Raw genomic sequence first — 20,334 nt, 5'->3', positions numbered from 1 at the left:
AGGCTGCGCCCGCGCCGCCCTCCGCGTCTCTAGGGACCTCTGATCTGGACATTCGCGGCCCCGCAGCCAGCTCCCTCTGTCGCCGGTTGGGCTGTCGGTCGCGCCTGCGTGCGTGTCGCCGACACACGGTGCCAGGGAACCGCCGAGCGGGCCGCCGAGAAGCCATGCGCCGCTCAGCTCCGACGGAGCACGTGGCCCTGAGCGGAGCTGCGCGCACCCAGACCTACCCGCCGGGCGCCGCCGGGGCTTCGCGGCCCAGGTCGATCCTGGACGAGACCGCCTGCCGACGGAGGCGCGCGGCACTGGGGAGGCCCGCGGGTGACTGCGCCTCCGCCGCGCCCCGACCCGGCACCCGCCCCGAGGGTCTCGGTCCGGCCGGCGTGAGCTGGGGCCCGCCGCGGCGCGTGAGAGCGGTGCCACCCCCACGTGCTGGGGCCACCGTCCCAGCGCGGGCTCACAGTTAGGGAGCGCCGATCAGACTGTCATCCCCTCCTGCTTCAAACCCTCCACGGCCCCGGTGACTTCACCGCGCCCAGCACCCGCACTCCGTCCCGGGGAGGCCGTGCGAGCTCCCCGTCACTGCTGTGACGCATCACCGCGGGCCCAGGGCTGAAAATGACCACACTCCGCCTCTGACAGTCCCAGGCCGAAGTCCAGTCCGGGCTCCCTGGCTGCAGGCGTCCACAGGATGGGGCTCCTTCTGGAGGCTCCGGGGAGAATCCAGGCCCTTGTCTGTCCCGGCTCCGGGGGTCTGCTTTCCTTGCCTGGGGGCAGAGGCCTGGGGTGGGGGGCATGCAGTCTGCACAGAGCAGAGGAGATGAAGAAAGAAGGGCAGAATCTGGGCTCCCGGGCCAGGTGGAGCTTGGAACTGCCACGCCCCTCACTGCGGGAGTTCTCGGGTCCTCTGGCACCCCACCGAGTGGGTCTCCTAGGGCGGCCGGCCGCGCCTGGTTCCCCAGCCTGGATGGCCTTGGGGTCCTTGCTTGTCCCTCAGAACACCAGTAGTGCCTCCCTCATGGCTGTCAACCCAGGTGGGCTGCCTGTAGGGGGGGGTTGGCAACATGGCCTTTGACACCGGGTCCCATTCAGCAGCCACAGGGGCTTTAATTCGACCTTAATTAAATTAGATTTAAAAATTTTTAATGACACTCCGTTCAGTTACTGAAAACTTCTGAGCATCTTTGGAACAAGGGATCTCGTTTTTGGACTCCAAGTTTTATGAAGTTTAAGTACAATCAGTGATTTCTGATAAAATTTCAGCGGGTGGGTTGAGGCGTGCTGCGCGTGTAACCCGCGGGGGTTTGAAGACAGTAGAGAAAAGGAAAGGATCTCATCAGTGATTCCTCGTATCAACCTGTGGAAGGGATACATTTTGGCTACATTGGATGAAATAGAACATACTGTTGAGATTAATTTCGCCTATTTCATGTAAAATTATGCGCGTGCCTCCATTTTATTTTTATTGGCTTGGGCTGCTCCAGACGCACAAACTGTGGGAACCAAGCTCAACCCTGGAGCGTTCCTGCGCCACCTGGTGGAAGCCTCTCGCCCCGGCGGGCGGTCTCGCTGCCCCGTCTCGGGGCCGGTCTCTCGGGCCGGTCTGCGCGTCTGCGTGGGAGTGCGGCTGGCCTCGGTTCCGTGGGGGCTGGAGGACTTTCCTTGAAACCCCGACGAGAATTCCAGGTAAACAGCAAGGCTGGTACAACCAGGACCAGCCGGCGTGCAGGGGACTCCTGCCAACCCCTCCTTTGTGGCCCCTGTGGCCCCCAGCCTGCGGAGTGCAGGGAGGCAGGAGGGCCAGTGTGCGTGGGGGGCCACCCCTGCAGGGCCAGGAACGCCCCCCCATGTGGGGCACTTCTGGGGGGGTGTCCATGCCACGCGGGCCCTCCGGGAAGGGGCTGGGCTTGGCCCCGTCACCCTCACATCAAGGCCACTTCCGGGGGCACCATGACCCAGCATGATTCAGAGCCCATGCCTCCGTGCTCAGGAAACAGCAGGTCATGTGGGGTCACTGTCGTTTCTCTGTGACTGTCATAGGGAGCTGGAGTGGAAACATTTGATAAGCCATAAATCTTTCCCTGGGAAACTCCCCAGTCTTTGCGGGGCTGCCATGCAGCCAGACCTCTGGCCTCTGCCCCATTTGCCTGTGGCCAGGCGGGGGAGATGGGGAGACTGAGGCACGGACAGGCTGCAAGAGGACCGGGGTGAGGGCTGAGCCACGTACAGAGAGCAGCCGGGACGTGCTGGTGCCCCAGGTCCACTGAGGCGCCCCGGCCCTCCCGTGTCCCCCTGGAGGCCAGCCGGCCCGCGGAAGCCCCAGGGAGGCACCAGCAGCCTTTCCCACAGCCCCGACGCCGGGTAAATGAGAGAGAAGGCGGCTCTCACTCACCTTTCCCGGCCCCTCCATCTGGAACGCGCGTGGGAACCCCGGTGGGCAGAGGCCCGCCTTGTTCACAAGCTCGCCCACGGGGCTGCTCGCTGGGGTGGTTTCTGTCACCGCTGGTCCGCAACCTGTGCTTCCCTTTCCGTGTCCTGCACTGGCTCAGACCACGAGATCGAGATGCACAGACTAGCGACGTGCAGTTGTGAGCAAGGCTGGGGCGCGCGCGTCTGGAATCCCTCCCGTCCTGCTCGCCTCCTGCTCGCCTCCGCGCCTGCCCTGCTCTCGGGAAAATGTGAACGTGCACGAACATAGAGGGAAGAGCACCATGTGCCTGGCGTGCCCGTGACCGGCTTCGGCCGCTGCCAACGCTGACCCCACCCAGCCCAGGCGCAGCCCCCCTGGCCCCACGGCCCGCACAGGAGGGGCAGCACCAACGCCTGTTCTTTTTTTTTTAATTTTTTATTGTTATGTTAATCCCCATACATTACATCATTAGTTTTAGATATAGTGTTCCATGATTCATTGTTTGTGCATAACACCCAGTGCTCCATGCAGAACGTGCCCTCCTCAATACCCATCACCAGGCTAACCCATCCCCCCACCTCCCTCCCCTCTAGAACCCTCAGTTTGTTTTTCAGAGTCCATTGTCTCTCATGGTTCATCTCCCCCTCCGATTCCCCCCCTTCATTCTTCCCCTCCTATCTTCTTTTTTTTTTTTCTTAACATATATTGCATTATTTGTTTCAGAGGTACAGATCTGAGATTCAACAGTCTTGCACAATTCACAGTGCTCACCAGAACACATACCCTCCCCAGTGTCTATCACCCAGTCACCCCATCCCTCCCACCCCCCCACCACTCCAGCAACCCTCAGTTTGTTTCCTGAGATTAAGAATTCCTCATATCAGTGACATCATATGATACATGTCTTTCTCTGATTGACTTATTTCGCTCAGCATAACACCCTCCAGTTCCATCCACGTCGTTGCAAATGGCAAGATCTCATTCCTTTTGATGGCTGCATAATATTCCATTGTATATATATATACCACATCTTCTTTATCCATTCATCTGTTGATGGACATCTTGGCTCTTTCCACAGTTTGGCTGTGGTGGACATTGCTGCTATAAACATCGGGGTGCACGTACCCCTTCGGATCCCTACATTTGTATCTTTGGGGTAAAGACCCAGTAGTCAACGCCTCATTCTTGCCTTAAAATATATATATATATTTATTACTAGTAGTATTTTAAAATTTTTTAGAGAGAGAGAGTTGAGCAGGGGGAGGGGCAGAGGGAGAGAGAGTCTCCAGCAGAATCCCCACTGACATGGAGCCCAACCCTGGGCTCGATCTCATGACCCTGAGATCATGACCTGAGCCGAAACTGAGCGTCGGACCCTCAACCGACTAAGCCGCCCGGACGTCCCGAGAGACATTTTTTAAAAACAAGCCACGGGTCGAGCCCTTCTTTTGTTTCAGCTTGTCACCATCAGGAACGTGCGGGTCTCCAGGCAGGGGACGGGGGTTGACTGTGGTGGCCCTCACCCTCACTGCTGCTCACTTCCCGCCCTTCCATGGGCTCCTGACCCAGACCAGCCGAGCTGCCCCTGCCCCCCCTGGGTGACACAGCGCTCCTGGCTCAGGGAGGCACGGCATGGGGGTCTTGCCTGGATGCCCACGTCCACTCCCTCCCCGGCTCAAGCCCCTCTCTGCTGGGCTCATCACAGGGATGCTTGCAACTCTGTGAGTATTCTTCTCTACATAAAAGCACTATCTTTCTGACGGGCTAAGAAAGAGTCAGAGGGAAGGCAGATGGTCAGCCTGGTCCTGGTCGGTGTCACGGGCTCTTTCCAGGGCCGCTCACATGATGCACATCCCGGCTGCAGGGGGCAGGGGCCGGGAGGAGCAGGAGGGACCTGCTGCCCCATGCAGGCCACCACTGTGGTCCAAGCAGGGTGGGGAGGCCCCTGGACGGCTGGCCGCGGAGCCAGCTGAGGAATGGCCCCAGGAGCATGGCGGCCGCCTCGCCACCGTGGAGGGAAGGTCCTGTGCAGGCCTGGCCCCACGGCCGGTGTCTCGGTAACTGGGTCTGATTGGGATCCACTGAAACAGAGCATTTCTCTTGGAGCACAGTCCCGGTTCCTGGAAGGGAGTCCGTCGCCCGGTGGCTCGCTCGGCTGCAGCTGAGAAGCTGGCGTCTCGAGAGCGTGAAGCACCGGATTCTACCGGGCGCTCTACCCGGCGAATCAGGCCAGACCAGGCCCGGCCCGCACACCAGATGCTGTCCACGCGGATGGCTGCGCTGCCCCATTTGACCCAGAGCTGTGTGGACGTCCTGGTCAAGCTGAGGTCTGGCCCTAGCTCATTAGTGATGGCGTGAGACTCTGACGGTCCGGGCGGGGTTGGTGCGCGTGCTGCTCAGCAGGTCAGGGGCGAGTGGAGGCTCTGGGGGCGGTATCGACCGCTGCAGACCCACGTGTCTCCCTCCACCTGCCACCTGCCATGGTCACACTGTCACTGGGCCTGGGACCCTGGCAGTGTGCACATCCTGGAGGCCTCCATGGTGGAGGCCCCCAGGGCTGTGGCCGGTCATGTCCCGGGCAGTGACGCCCAGCGCAGTCCTGACCCTTGGCCGCTGACCCATGTCCACAGTGCACTTGGGCCCTGAGCCAACACCTCATTTTCTCTCCTGGCCCCACCTGTCCTGAGCCAGCATCAGAACCTTCCACCAGCCCTGGAGGGAGGTGCCTTGCTCTTCCCAGCCTTGGTTTCCCTATGTTGAAAACGAGGCAGTTGGACGCTGACGTCCCATTGTCTTTTTAAAGTTTGCTGTTCTGTCATAACAACACAGGGTCCCGGTGGCACAGAGAACCCAATAGAGCCACCCTGAGCACGGGCCAGGAGCCTGCCCGGGACTCCCCTGGCAGCCAGCATCTCTCGGGAGGGGGAGCAGGAGGTCTTGGATTCGCTGTGGCCCCCACAGCCCTGGCCGCACCCCTGGTGGACACATGGGCACAGGGACCTGCCGTCTGCAGGCGGGCTCTCCTTCTCTCTCAGCACGAGCCAGCGGGGCCCCTGAGATGCCGCATCCCTGTGCGGCTGATGGGGAGCGGGTGCCTGTAGATGACACGGCTGAGGTCTGAGAAAACAGATGACACTAGGAAGGTGAGGAAAGCGGCTGGCCGCCCACGGTGGGGCCACCCAAAGCAGCCAAGGACATGGGGCAGGCTGGGCAGCGTCGAGCGTGGGACCACCCCTCTCCCTCTGTCACCACCTTCTCCTCCCTTCCTTCCTGTCCCAGACAATGTTCCAGGGAGGTGTGGCTGAGAAGGCAGCTGCCCCGGTGAAGGGGCTCGTGTACATGGGGCGCAGGACCCAGCTTCCCTGTGCTCTTGGCTCAAGGGCACACTGGCGACCCTGGGCCTCGGGGCTCGTTGAGAAAGGCTGCCCAGCCCGGGGTCCTGCCCGGGCCCCCTCTGGCTCCGGCAGCCACAGGACACTGGTGTAATTTGCTGGTGTCTGTGGGCGTACCATGGGGGGCAGGTCAGCAAGGGGAGGGCAGGGCCTCTGGTCAGGGCCCTGGGACCCAGAGCGCAGGCCCTGAGCAGAAGCCCAGAGGTGTCTGGCTGGCCGCTGGTCTGCACTCTGCCAAGCTCAGGAACCTCAGCTTCACCTGAGTGCTGTGGACGGAGGGTGACCTTGCTCTGTAACCTTGGGAGCACTGGAATCATACGTTTGTCCTTTTGTGTTTGGCTAACTCCAAAACTTTCGAGAATGTCTTCAAGCTCCATCCACGTTGTAGCATGTCATTCGTTTTAAGGGGAAATTATATTCCGTTGTGTGGACAGACCACATTGGATCTATTCCTGTGTCGAGGGGCGTCTGGGCTGCCTCCACCCCTTGGGTCCTGTGAACGGCACTGCTATACACACGGGGTGCAGCCCTTCCAGACCCGCTTCCGTCCTGCTGGGGGTGTTTCATCAGACAGCTGGATCAGACGGTAATTCTGCAGTTGACTCTATGAGGAACTGCCGCCCTGTTTCCCAGCTTCGCCTGTCTGGACTTGTTCGGTGTTCGCGCTGCGTGTCTGGCTTCTTGCAGTAACACTATGTTCTGAAGGTTCATGTGGGTCGTTGCACACAACTGAGGCCTGTTTATTTGCTTTGCTGTATTGTATGCCCTTGTACAAACACACAACCATTTACTCGTGCAGTTGTTCACGGGCACTTGGACTGTAGCCAGTTTGAGGCTGTTAGGAACGGCGCCACCCCGCCCACTGGAGCAGGTGCTCCGGTGAGCCCACGTGTGCACGTCCGATGGGTACAAGGTGCAGGCTCCAGGATATGCACACGCCTGAGCTGGGTTTGTATAATCCACGCCAAGCAAGATTCCCTGGGAAAGAGGTTGTGTTGTTCTTGAACGAACACAACAACAATACCAAGGTTAACCGTAGCACAAGTCTTTACCGAGTGCTTCCAAAGCGGACCCTCACGCTGGGAAGTGCATCCATGAAGCAGACATGATTATTTCTCCGATGTTACAGGTCAGGATAAAACAAGGAAGTTAGGTGGCTTGCCCTGAGTCCACGGCTGGTGGGTACGGAGCCCAGGGCCCAACCCGGGGAGCGGGGTGGGGGGCGCTGCTGCCACGGTGTGCAGTCTTCATCCATTTTAAAAATGGATGTTACCATTTTAAAAATCAGTTTTAATGGCAAGGGAAATATTGTGACTGTCGTCCCACCCCAGCTCCCCGGCTCGTTCCTCCTCTGTCACGACAATAACTGGCTTGCTAGGAGGATGGTGCCTGTCTTCCCCATCCATGTTTGCGACCTCGTGTTTGTTCAAGTGCATGCCTCTTTGCATCATGATCCCAAATAACTCAACTCAAAGTGATTTATAGAACAAAATCAATGGGAACAGAAAAGAGTAATCAGCAGGAGAGCGAAGACACTGACCGGCTTGTCTTGTCATTTCTTTGGATTTGCAGTAAGTTTATGAGTCCCCTTGGTCACCTGAGAGCACTTGCAGGGATGACCAGTGTCCACGTGCCCTTGACCATCTGCTTATCTCACTCTTCACTCCTCTCTTCTTCAACAGCGTCTGCATCTGTCCACTGTTTCCATAACTCTTGGCAGCGCTCGTGGTCACATTCCCTGTCAATAAATGTTCTTCCACAGCATTTTCAGTGGCTGCACAAGGTTCTCCCATGATCTGATCACGTATGTAGACTGTTTCCAGCTTTAGCTGCTACGTGTCATGACTATTCTTGCATGCAAATCCTCACGCAGGAACGTATGTTTTTAGGACATATTTCTATGAATTTTATTGGGCTCTTGGTTCATTGTCTCCAAAACACCGCATTGCCCGTCTTCCCACCCTCCGGAAAAGGCATGCCAGTTTATACTTCTACCAGCGGGCATGAGGGGTCTTTTCTCTGTTCTTTGGCCAGAATTGGTTTTATGATTTAAAACATTATTTGCCAGTTTGACAGAAGATAAATTGGGTGCCATTGATGCTTTGGTGGCATTTCTTTGGTTCCAGCGAAGCGAAGCGTTGCTCATCCGCTCGCTGGCTGACAGGGCAGTTCGCGAAATGCCTGTGCAGGTCTTTTGCCCATTTTTCTGTGGGCGTGCTTGTCCTTTAAAATGTATTGCTTTACGAGATCATTATTAACCACTTGTAATACATATTGAAACACTTTCTCCTGGTTTGCCATTTGCTTTTAATTTTGGTTCATGGTGTCTTTAACCATCAGCTGTTTTAAATTGTTATGTGGTCAGATATACCAATCTTTCCTTCTGTGCTGCTTGGGAAGGACTCACCATCCCAGAGCAATAATGCAATTCATCTATATTCCCCTATTTTCTCCGTCTGGTGGATTTGGGTATACAGTGACGTGACACTTCCAAGCTTTGGTTCAAATTGCTTATTTAAATAATTAGCTGAGGGTCTGGCACTAGCGACCAGAGAGTGCAGATGGAATATAATTATATGGTTGAAAATGGATAGGGGCTTATGTTTTCTACAGATCTTCATCAACCGCCCAGAATAAACTTGTTTGTCCTCAGTCCGTGGGGTTGGAGGGAGTTGATCTCTCACCTACTGGACAGTGACCCCTGGGGCTGGGTCCCTCTCGGGGCCACTGCCGATCCCCACGTGCACACGGAAGGTCTCTGACGAAAGCGAAGAAGAGCCCAAAGCAGCGTCCCCTTACACCTGCCAGGTGTGGTGTGGCCGGGGCTGAGTGTCTGTGTCTGGAGGTCAGCCCCCGGCAGGCAGGGGTGGGCGGGTGCCCGGGAGGGTCTTGGGCCGGACAGAAGGCCGCCTTGTACCAGGCGCACCTGCCTGCGAGGACACCCCTGCTCACAATGCTGGGTGGCGTGGAAAAGACCTGGCTCGTGGGATTTCGTAAATCAAGACCATTTTCGTTTCAAGGGTTGAAAATTGATTAACGTCTGAGCTGTCACGTGTCCCATGGATCCGTGAGGCCGGTCTCCCTCAAGCTCTCCTTGCTGGAGTCCCGAGTATCAGCAGTTTGCCTGGAAAGCAGTCTCTTTATGTTCAGTGTTGGTGCCGATTCCTGTGAGGCTGGCGGTGGTGGGCCTGGCAGGCAGGGGACGGCACGGGGCGCTCTGTGACTGGCGTTTGCGCTGCTCCCGGGCTCTGCTCCGCTCCTAAAAATCTTGGCCGATGGGGAATCTGGGTCCTTTTATGACCCCTTGGGCAGACGCTGAGGCCTCTTGGCTGGAGGTCTCATGGCCGCCCTGTTTTCCACGTGAACAGCCCCCGGACGGCTGGGGACTCCCACCACCAGCAGCTCCCGGCGCCCGGGTTTGTGCTGGCCTTTGACATACTGACGGGCAGGGGGCCTCTTAGCTGATTTTCCTAATGAACATTTCCACCACAGAACGGTTCCACCTTTGTGAAACGCTTCCTTTCGCCTCAGAACGGTTCCACCTTTGTGAAACGCTTCCTTTCGCCTATGATGAAAGTACTGCAGATCCTTACCCGCACCCTAGAGCGGGGGCTTGGAGGTGGGAGGCGTTTCCTTCCTCGTCCATTAGCCAGTGGGATTTTGGTGAACATGACCCAAGCCAAGGCCTGATTTGTGTGTAGGTGTTGGGCTCGAGTTCTTGTGTGTTTGCCGTCACCCCGACAAGGACTGGCAGGGCACCTGCTGGTCACAGAAGAATAAGCACCGTGGTGGTAGAGCTGAGCCCCACCCACAGCCCAGAGCCAGCGGGTCTGCCCTGCCCCGCTGACCTCAGACTCCAAGGAGAAGGAGATGCTCCTTGCCACCTGCCGGGGGCGGGGGAGTGCCTGTTCCGCAGCAGTGACTGGTGCAGGGACAGCTGGGAGGTCTCTGGTGCTCGTCTTACTGATTTAGCTCCTAAACGCTTGGGTGTCTGTTCACCTCTCGTCCCGCCCCTTCCTCCCGCAGCCGCGCAAGCTGGGTGACAGCCACGCCCCCTCCAGTGCAAAGCACATTGACGGCTGTCTTTTGCTCTTAGAAGCAGACCCCCACAGCGGCCTGGCCGGTGCCCCTCGGGCGGGACCACACTGCCTCCGGCGCTGAGCCCGCCCCTCCCGCCCCGCATCTGCCCCGCCTTCCGTCCCGGCCGTCGTGTCCCCGGAGGAGCCGCTCAGGCCCCTGGGCCGTCGGCGAGCCTGCCGCAGGTCCTGGTACAGCAGCGGGGGCTGGGCGCCCACCGGTTGCGGCCACAGCGGGCAGGGCTGCTGGCCTTTGCCTGAGCTCCTCCTCCCGACGGGGCCTTCACAGCACCTCCTCCTGCGTTTCTGCCCACGCTGCCATCTTCCCAGGTGTCCTGAGCCATGAGGGGCAGTGCTCTGGTCCCCACAGGCCCGGGGCACCCAGTCCTGCCCGCACGGCCCGGCCCCACGGCAGCTCAGGGGAGCACCGAGCTGGGAGGGGCATGTGGGCCCAGCTCTTGTTTGCCTGGTGGGGCTGCCAGATGCCACCCGGCCCAGGCAGCAAGGGGTGCCCTTCTCAGCAGGATGCTCCCACCCCACCCCGGCAGCTCCAGCCCAACCCACCGGAGGGGCCCTGACCTCACCCACCTCCTCCTCCCCGGCTGTTCTCTGCACAACAGCCAGGAACTGAAACTCATCTTCCTTGTGGCCAACGGCTCTCAACCCCTGCCGAAAACGTCTGCCTAAAACCCAGCGTGTGCCCACCCACCCCACCGGCCCCGGGCACCTGTATGTTTCCTGCTGCAGGATTTTGTGGTTTCGTGGACCGCTCGCACCCACAACAAAGCGCCAGACCCACGTGTGTCCCTTCTTCTAGAGCTGAGGTAGAAACGCTACACTGATGTTCCGTGGTCTCTGCAAAACCGGCTTTTTTTCAGTGAACGTTCAAATTGTGATTCATTTTTCTCCTTCCTTTTCCAAATACACATTGAGATTTCAGAGGAGTTTTAGATTTACAGAAAGGTTGCAAAGAGAGTGTGGGGGGTCCCCACATGCCGCCCAGCGCCCCCATCTCACACCGTGGTAGTCCACTTGTCACAAGGAAGGAGCATGGGATGGGAACCCGGCTTCACTACTATCCTCATGTCCTCTTTCCACCCCAGGACCCATGTGACACTGGGTCAGCATGTCTCCTTGGGCTCCTCTCAGCTGGGACAGTCTCTCTCAGACTTTCCTTGTTTTGGTGACGCGGCAGTTGTGAGGACGACTGGTCCAGTGTTTTGTAGAATACCCCACAATTTGGATTTGTCTGAGGCTTTTCTCATGATGGGCTCATCGCGTCTTCTCTGCTGCCCGATGCAGGTCAAGCGAGACCAGAGCCAGACCACTCCTTCAGCCTGAACACGGGCCCCGGCCTCCTTCAGTTGCAGGTGACAGAAGACACAACCTGGAATGTCAGGGCATGCTTGTTTCAGGTATGGCTTGATCAAGGGTTTAAAAGGTGTTGCTAAGATGAGATTTCTCTACTCTGTGTCCCATCCACATTGGCTCTGTCCTCATGAGTCCACCTCACCAACATGGAAGCAGCCCCAAAATCCCAGCTCCTGGAACTGACTCACGCTGATCTTCCCAGGGTCGCGTGCCCAAGCCTGGACTGCAGCCGGCCAGCCATGCCTGGAATGCATGGGCTGGAACAGAACAGTGGTGGATGCCCAAGGCCAAACCAGTCCACCGCCATAGGAAGAGGGGAGAGGGGGGCCCCCCACAAATGTCTTCTGCAACAGGGAAGGGATTCCCAGCAGACACGGGCCCTGCCAGTCCTGGAGCCCCGAGGAGGCAGGATTAGGGTGAGGAGGCATGTCCTCAGCCCCAGCTCGGATCATTACACAGTGTGAGATGTAGTGACCATGACCCCATGATAATTTTCCAGGTGAGTGACAACGGAGCAATGAGGGCATCATTGCCTTGGTTTGAAGCAGGCCCAGCATTTGGGGCCAAGTGACACAGGGCCCATGAAGAGTCGAATCTGCAGCATGAGCAAGGAGCGTGCTGCAGACGAGGCCCGTTTCAGCCATCAGGAGCTTGTCTGGGGAGGTGAGTTTGCTAGTTTCCTTGAATGGTATTTAAGGAGTAAATTCATTTTTACAACGACCTAAATGAGCATGGCCCATGATGGACACACAGCGGCCCTGGCCTTCTTTAGAGGGGGATGAGCGGGGACTCGGGCTGGCGCACCGCTTAGAGGGTCTGCTCCAGTGGTGACGTGAGCAGGAGAGTCCCAGGGCCGAAGCCTGCAGAGCAGCTTTGCTGGGGTGTCGGTCACCTGTGGTAGGGGACACGCAACAGATGCATGGGGATTTTTGACATTTGCAGCTGTCGCAAATGCCATGTAGCCACCCTTGGACCCCACCCCTATCCGGGGCTCCAAATTCTCAGAAAGTGGGAGCTGGTGGCCAGCTTCTGTGTGGTGCCCTTCCGTGGGCAGGCCTGGGGTGTGGCATCCCCCAGGAAGGCCCCCTGAGCACAGAGAGGAAGATGCGGCGTGGGGCCCCCTTCCCCACCCCGAGTCCTGCATCCCTGCAGCCGGGAGGCAGCCGGCAGCCGAGCTGGGGCTCTGCCAGCCAGCTGAGTAAAACTGCTAAGGAATAACACAGTTACAAATGGGCCTGCTTGCAACTCCAAGAGTGCTTTGCTGGCGTCCAGCCCAGCGCTTCCCAGCTCAGGGTCCACGTGAGGGTCCTCGGAGAACAGAGAGAGCCAGGGAGGGCCAGGCCTCGCCCACCGCCCACCGCCCCCTTGCTGTGCCCGCAGTACGGTCCGTTTCGCTGCGCTCTTGCTGGCCGTGTCCATCTGTGCGCTCTCCTCGATGGCGGGAGCTTCCCCAGCTCAGTGTCTCTCTCTCCGGCTCTCTCCGGCTCTCTCCGACCCAGCCGTGTCTTCCGCTCCCCGCGGGACATGAGGTCATGTCTTCCATTGGTGTGAAAGCAAAGGATTCGTCATCCCACCGAGGAACGGGCGTCACCTGTGAGTGCTCTGATCCCCGCTAAGGAAACCATGGTGACCAGGCATGAGCCTCCACGTGCATCTTACAGAGCTGCTCATACAGGGGTGAGGAAGAACCTTCGGGAGGATGGTGCTTTCACTGCAATTCTCCAAAGTGGCAAAGCTGAAATTTCCCTGGGATGCCGGGCCCAATTATTAATCAAGCCACGGTGCACCTCAGAGAAGAGTTTATAATAAACACAGGTCATGTCATTCCTAATGGCCACTGTGGGCTCCGCCGGCGGCTCATTCATATTCACGACCACTCACACCTGCAGGCCTGCCGCTTATGAAGCTGGGAGCTGCCCCGCGCCCCCGAGGACAAGGACCGGCCTGCAGGGCACCTTCCTGCCCCTGCCCCAGACAGGCACGTGCCAACTCCAGCAGTGAACGACAGGCCGCCTCCCCGAGACGCTGAGGTGCAGAGGAACCTGGGGGGGGGCATGGTACCCCAAAGGGGTCCCAGGTGGGGGCCTGACGGGAGCTGTCGGATGTCTGGAGCCGAAGGGTCCTGGCAGCCCCGGCTTCCCTCTCAGGACCCGCCCACTCCGCCTCTGCTGGTCCCACCTCGCCACTCCCCTGCCGCCCCCCCCCCCCCCCACAGCTCAGCAGCCCCAGGCCCCTCCTGAAACTCTTACCTTCTCCAAACATGGTTGTGACGCGGTGCCTGGAGCTGGCTGCACGGTTCACACAGGTGCCGTGGCTCTGGAGACAGGACAGGTGTGTGCACTGAGCATAAAGCCTGCTGAAGGGTGAGGAGCCAGGGGCTCCCGCCGCCAGCTGGGCACAGGGGGCGTGGCCAGGGGGTGCAGCTCCCTGGAGGCCCCGCCCCTCGCCTGTCCTAAACCGTGTCAGGGCCGGTGTCCCCAGGGGCCAAAGCCAGCAGGCTTTCCCCGTGCCCCCCCCCGCCCACCCCGGCCAGCCGCTCCCCCTGCTTTCGGCTGCCCGGTGGGGAGGGACTGGTGTCCCTGGAGAGGCCCTGCCCTCAGAGCCCAGCCTGGGCCGAGACCCTGCCCTGCATGCACCTGCCTCATCTCTGGGCCAGGACCGGAGGGAGGTCAGTGGCCTGCCGTGACCTGCCGGTCTGCCTGGGCGGGTGGGGCAGGGCCTCTCCCCTGGGAGAGCCGGCTGGGGGGCAGCAGGAGCAGGGGGCTGGAACAGCAGCTGAGTCTGAGGCCAGCAGTGTGCACGCTTCCCGCCTCCGGGTTCTGAGCAGGGAGTCCCTGCTCCCAATCTTGTCCTGGCAAACCTCAGAGGTGGGGGGTGCATGTTCCCCAGGGGCCCCAGCTGGGAAATGGAGCAGAGAGCCCCCCCAGCTGGTGGGACTGTGGCAGAACTTTGGGTTTTAGTGGCCCGACGCCCACCCCACCGAGGAAGGAGGTCCCTGTGTGGCTTGTCTGAGTCCTGGCCCACAGCCTCGGAGAGCAACACACGGGGTCATCTTACGACCTGAGTCTGAGTGCTCGTGATGTAGCAGTAACTGGAACAACGTTTGAGGTCCAGGGGCAGGACGTTTGGGGCCTGATCCCAGGGGGCCACCGGTGGAGGCCCTGAGCGTTTACTGTGGCACTTGCTAGACAAGCGTCTCCTGCAGCAGCTCAGCTGATGCCCTTGGGTTGAAGCAAACGTTAGCTTCTCAGGCTCACCTCCCTCACACACGCTCTCGGTGCCTGGGGCTTCTCCTGCCACAGGGCCTTTGCACATGTGGGTCTGGCCGCGGGGAAAGCTCCCCTGACCCCGAATGACATGTCTGTGCCTACTGTTTCCTGGTAGGGACATTATCTGGCACATAGTAGGAGCTTAATCTGTATTTATAAAGAAACAGTGAATGCAGGAGTGAAGGGCATGCAGCCTGAGTGTCCAGTCCCTCCCCATCTGTGGCTGAATGATGTGCCTGGCGCCTGCAGACCCCACCCGCCCACCTGTGCCTGGGGCCTCACACTCCCTCACCACACTATGAGCCCCTCAATCAACTGGGGACCTCTTGAAATCCCAAGTCCTTAACCTGCTGGCAAGTCTCCAGATACTGCCTTCTCGCCTAAAACAGTTAACCACTGGGACAAGAACTTCCTGCTAGATCCCAAAGAAGAGCTGGGTTTATAGGCTTCTCTTAAGCAAGAAATTACTGTTCACGTTGAAAGCACACTCTGGGAAGCTCACGTTTAGGGCACACTTCGCGCTCTGCTGTTCAAACTTTCAAGTCTGCACACGTGGGCTGTGGGTCCCCCAGACCCTGAAGGGAATTGGTTTGTCAGAACAGGGGCCGCCTCAGACATGCACACGGATGTGCCTGGGACCCTGTGGGAGGCAGTGGGGGGGTGTCCCCATGGCAACAACCTGATCACCAGTCACTGCAAATATAAGAACAGAACTACCCGCGAGCAGACCCACACCACGCAGCAGACCTGGCCCAGAGTCCCCGCAGAGGGGTTGTGAGGGCTAAGGCAGAGGACTCTCGGGGAGCTGCAGGGGGAAGCCGGGGGTGACAGGGGGAGGGGGACTCAGACGCACTTGAGGGGCCTGGGCAGTCCGTGACCTCATCTGAGCAGCCCCAGAGGGCTCCAACCAGAGCTGGGGAGGTGTGATGGGTGTCCGTGAGAAGAGGCAGCCCCCACTGCAGGAGATCCAGGCGGGCAGATATCTCAGAGACAGGAGGGGGCCCCGAGACGGAGCCCAGGAGCCCCAGGTCTGGCTGAGGGAGAGGAGCCGGCTGGGGCACAGGTTTAGGGGTGCCCCTGCCGTCGCTAGCGGGCAGGTCGGTGGGAGCTGGATGCTCAGGTGTGGAGTTCAGAGGCAGGAGCGACGGGGAGAACCGGTGGGCAGATGGAGCTGACGGGGCCGCAGCCGCAGAGAAGGGCCCACCCTGTCCCCAAGGGGAGCTCTCGCTGCCCAGGGCAGCTGGCCTGGGGCTCTGGTCTTATTCTAGGCTCTTTGGGGGACGTGCCCAGGTCCCTCTAACCTCACCATTCTTCCCAAACAAGGGACACCAGATCTGGAAGGACCCAAGTGTGGGGGCCGGGCTGCAGCACCTGGGTGGCAAGTGTGTGGTCTGGGGCCCTGGGGCCCTTGCTGCCCCCCACCTCCCAGCTCCTGCGGGCGGGCCCTGGGAGGCTCCCCCAGGGCAGGTGGGCGTCCCAGGGAACAGGCAGGGAGGGGCCCGGGTTCATCCCCACCTGGGTGTGGCCGGGGGTACGCAGGCCCGCACGTGCCCTCCTTCCCGCCCACGGTCCCTCTGAGCTGGGGGGGCCTGCGGCAGCAGGTGCTACCAGGACGTGTGCTACGCCCCCCTCCCAGCCCGGCCGGCTGGTGACAGCCCCTGTCATGGGCCTCAGCCCGGAGCCCCGCCCCGCGCCGGCACACTCAGACGTTCTGGCCGAAGGCCGTTGAGCTGCCATGGTGCTTGTGCCTTGTGTCCCCGTTCCTGCCCCGTGCTGAAGGGCCAGGGGTGCGTGAGACGCCTCTGCTCCCTGTCTCCTCCCCTCTACTGAGTCACGGCTGTCCAGCCAGACTGCCCTCCTCCCCCAGGCTCTGAGCTCATCAGCTCTGCCATCAGCGGTCTGTCCCCGGAGCTGTGGCGTGGGGCCAAGGAAACTTGGGTCCCGCAAGGGCTCTGCTGCCCCAAGCGGCCGGAGTAACTCAGAGGAGGCCGGGGCAGGGCCTCCGTGGGATGGCGGAACGTGGTCCCGAGGCCCCGGCTCTCCCGCTCTGTCCCCAAGGCTGCGGGTGTGTAGACAGGCCGGCTGCTCCGGCTGTTACCCGGGTCTGAGCAGGTTGGTCCGACTTTGACGCAGGAAAGGAAGATGTTGTGTCCACACGATATTGCCATCCCCCTGTCGCCTGACCTGGCCCTGGCCACAGCCGCCCCTGCCAGAAGCAGGACAGCTCCGGCCAGCGCCCCAGAAAAGAGCCCCCCGCAGAGTCCTCACCACCTGCCTGAGCTACGGGCTCCGCCCAGGTGCCCTGCACACAGCGGGGGCCCACGCTCACCCTCAGGGCGCATGACCGTCTCTCCACCAAGCTTCGCTGTCGGGAAACCCTTGAGGGAGCACGGAGGGGTCGTCTCAAACACAGCCCAGGTACTGACTGGCTGACCCACCCCTCCACTAATTGTGACTAAAATCTGGACAAAATGCAAACAAGAACTGCTGCTGAGGACACGTCGAAGTGAGCGGAACGCAGAGAAACAACCTGAGCGGAGTTTCTGGGTTTTCCCTGTGGCTCTGTCCAGAAGGCAAGCCCCAGTCTCGAATCAGCACGGCCACACAAGAGACTCCGACTCTGATAGAAACCCCATCTTCCCAGTGAGAGAAACCGGGAAAGGGAGCCCCTGCAGGCAAGGGAGTGGGGGGACTCCTGGAAGGGAGAGAGCCGGACAAGAGGGTCTCCTCATTGTGCGCACAGCCCTGCACACACCTCAGAACGACCCTGGAGGGCTCGTATGTGAAGCCCTCCCACAGAAGGTGAGACGGACCTGTGTGCTGCGCTGGTCAGCATCTCCAGAGGATGAAAACAGGACCTAGAGTTGGTACCGCACAGCATTCCACTGCTCAGGATGTAAAACAAAATCATTCAACAGAAACCAGGAAAATGACCATACTCAAGAGGAGGGACAATGGTCAGATTCCAGCCCCAGGATGACTAGGTGCTTACAGTGGACATCCCGACTAGGTTTTGTAAGGACCCCCCCCCACAAACACAGAATATGATATGAAATGAATGATAAGAATTCTCAGCAGAGAAGTAGGAAATAAAAAAATAAACAAATGAGTATTTCCGAATCCCAAAATACAGTATCTGAAATTAAAAATTGACTGATGGACTCATAGCAGAACAGAGATGAAGGAGAAAGTCAGTGAACTTGAAAGTAAATAGAAAATATCCAATCTACAGAAGAGAGATAGGAAGAGAAAGTGGAGGCTCAGGGGCTGGGGGACGACGACATCAGAGAGTCCGGTACACATTTGGAGTTCCAGGAAGAGAGGAGAAAGATGGGGAAGGTATTTGAAGGAAAAACGATGGAAACATCCTAAATTTGGTGAGAGAAATAAATGAACACATTCAAGAAGCTCAGAGAATCCCAAAGAGGATAAACTTAAAGAAAACCACACTGAGAAACATAATAACCAAATTCCTGAAAACCAAAGAAAACATCTTGGAAGCAGCTAGAGAAAAACAACACGTTACACCCACGAAACGACAATTCAGAGGCTTGACATTTGCTATCAGAAACCGTGAGGACCAGACGCTGCGGAGCAGCTTCTCTAAGTGCTGAGAGAAAAGCACTGTCAGCCCAGAGCTCCATTTCCCGTGACTATTTCTTTCTGGAATGAAGGAAAACGAAGATAATCGCAGGTGAAGGAAAACTAAGAGGGTATACCACCTGCAGACCTTCCCACCAGAAATGGTGCAGGAGCGCCAGGCTGATGGGAGGTGGCACCAGGAGGAGGCAGAGTGTGATTCCCGGAGTAAATATCCAGGTTTGTTTTTCTTCCCCTTTAAAACGAAAAATGGTAATGCTGTGGTGGGATTTTCAACACATGGAGGTGTCATAATATGAGTGGCAAAGGCCAGTGAGGCTGGGGGTGGGGCTGGGGAAATGGACCTAAATTTGCAAGCTTGCTTTATTTTATGGGAAGGGGGAAAATACGAACTCTAAGGGGACTGTAAAATAAAGGATCCTGACATCCCTAGGGCAACCACTAAAAAAAGTATATAAGAAGAGACAGCCAAAAGCCAGTGTATACATTAAAATGGGATAGTAAAAAATAATATATTCATTAGAACAAATAAACAAACTCAGAGGAGACAAACAGAAAACAAAAAATAAAATGACAGACCTAAATCCAACCATATGGATAATTCCATCAAATGTTAACGGTTTAAACATTTTAATTAAAAGGCAGAGATTGAGAGGGCACCTGGGTGGCTTAGTCGGTTAAGCATCCAGCTCTTGATCTCAGCTCAGGTCTTGATCTCAGGGTCTTGGGCTCTGCATTGGGCACAGAGCCTACTTAAAAAAAAAAAAAAAAAAAAGGCAGAGATTGACATAGTGAACATAAAGAAGCCAGATCCCACTATATACTGGTTACAGGAGACACACTTTATATACAGACACAGTAGATAAAGTCATCTGAAGGGACAACATATTCAACTATTCCCCCCCACCGATGCTCTCTCTCAAATAAATAAAATCTTAAAAAAAAAAAACACTAGGCCGTTTATTACTGAGTTTTGAGAACTCTATATATTCTGAATTCAAGTTCTCTATCAGGTAAGAGGACGGGCAAATGTTTCCTCCCAGTCTGTAGGTCCTCTGTTCATTCATTCTCTTAACTGCCATAGAAAGAGCTGAAGCTCTTAATTTTTATTAAATTCAATTTACAAATTCATTTTTTTGTGGATCAATGCTTGTATGTGTCAGATCTAAGATCTTTGACTAACCCAAGGTCACAAGAATTTCTTTTTCTATCTTCTAGAAGTTTTATGGTTGCAGATTTTCTATTTAGGTCTATGAGCCATTTTGAATTAATTTTTGTATATGCTGCAATGCATGGGTCAAGATTCTTTTCTTTCTTCCTCTCTCTCTCTCTTTTGTGTGTGTGGGGCACATGAATATCCAACTGTTCCAGCGCCATTTGTTAAAAAGACTGTCTTTCCCCAATTGTATTATCTTTGAACCTTCACTGAAATCAATTGACTACATATGTGGCCCTAATTCTAGAGTCTCTATTTTGTTCTATGTGTCTATCAGATCGTAAATACCACACTCTCTTAATCTCTGTAGCTTTATAGTAAGACTTGAAATCAGTTAGTGTGAATCTGCCAGCTTTGTTCTTTTTCAAACACTTCTTTTGGTGATTCTAGCTCCTTTTCCTTTTCCCGTGTAAGTTTTAAAAACAGGTTTTCCAACCTCTACAAAAACATTCCGCTGTTTTTGCTTTTGTTTGTTTGGGTTTTTTTCTTTTGTTTGGATTTGCATTGGATCTATAGGCCAGTTTGGGGGAAATGAACACGCTAACAATCCATGAACATGGTTCATCTCTCCATTTATGTGCATCTTAGGTGACTTCTGTAATCAGTGTTTTGTGGTCCTCAGCTTACAAAATTTACACTCATTTCATTAGATTTATATCTAAGTATTTCGTATGTGTTTGGTGCCATTGTAAATGGTACTGTTTTTAAATCTCAGTTTGCAATTGTTCATTGCTAGTAAACAAACATCAGACTGATTTTTGTATAGTGACTTTGTATCTGAGGAACTTGCAAAGCTCACTTATTACTTCTTGCAGTTTTTTGTCAATTCTTTGAGACTGTCATATAGACTCCTGGTATGTGTGGATAGAGACAGCTCTGTTGATCTCCCAAGCCAGTAGGTAGCACACCAACTTGTTCATTGTCTTATTACACTGTTTAGGGCTTTCCCCATCAAAAATGATGTTAGGTATGGGTTTCTTGTTTATCATTATTATCATTATTT

At 56.8% G+C, this 20,334-nt stretch overlaps 2 long non-coding RNA genes across 3 annotated transcripts; one reads left to right on the top strand and one right to left on the bottom strand.

The window, feature by feature from the left end:
• Positions 1 to 1,123: 1,123 nt before the first annotated feature.
• On the bottom strand, positions 1,124 to 2,679 carry LOC144379306 (uncharacterized). Its single transcript, XR_013442118.1, has 2 exons — positions 2,390 to 2,679; positions 1,124 to 2,041 (listed from the first exon to the last, which is right to left on the bottom strand). It is a non-coding gene; the product is annotated as an uncharacterized LOC144379306 (long non-coding RNA).
• On the top strand, positions 1,170 to 13,077 carry LOC118543948 (uncharacterized). 2 transcript variants are annotated; one of them, XR_013442117.1, is made up of 4 exons: positions 1,170 to 1,683; positions 11,178 to 11,290; positions 11,746 to 11,909; positions 12,746 to 13,077. It is a non-coding gene; the product is annotated as an uncharacterized LOC118543948 (long non-coding RNA). The 2 variants fall into 2 exon arrangements; XR_013442116.1 differs by having other exon boundaries at positions 12,627 to 13,077.
• The last annotated feature ends 7,257 nt before the right edge of the window (positions 13,078 to 20,334 follow it).

This window comes from Halichoerus grypus, chromosome 10 (genome assembly GCF_964656455.1).
Source record: "Halichoerus grypus chromosome 10, mHalGry1.hap1.1, whole genome shotgun sequence".
NCBI classification, from domain to species: domain Eukaryota; kingdom Metazoa; phylum Chordata; class Mammalia; order Carnivora; family Phocidae; genus Halichoerus; species Halichoerus grypus.
Note: the sequence above shows the minus strand (reverse complement) of the source record. Positions and strands in the feature narration are given on the sequence as shown.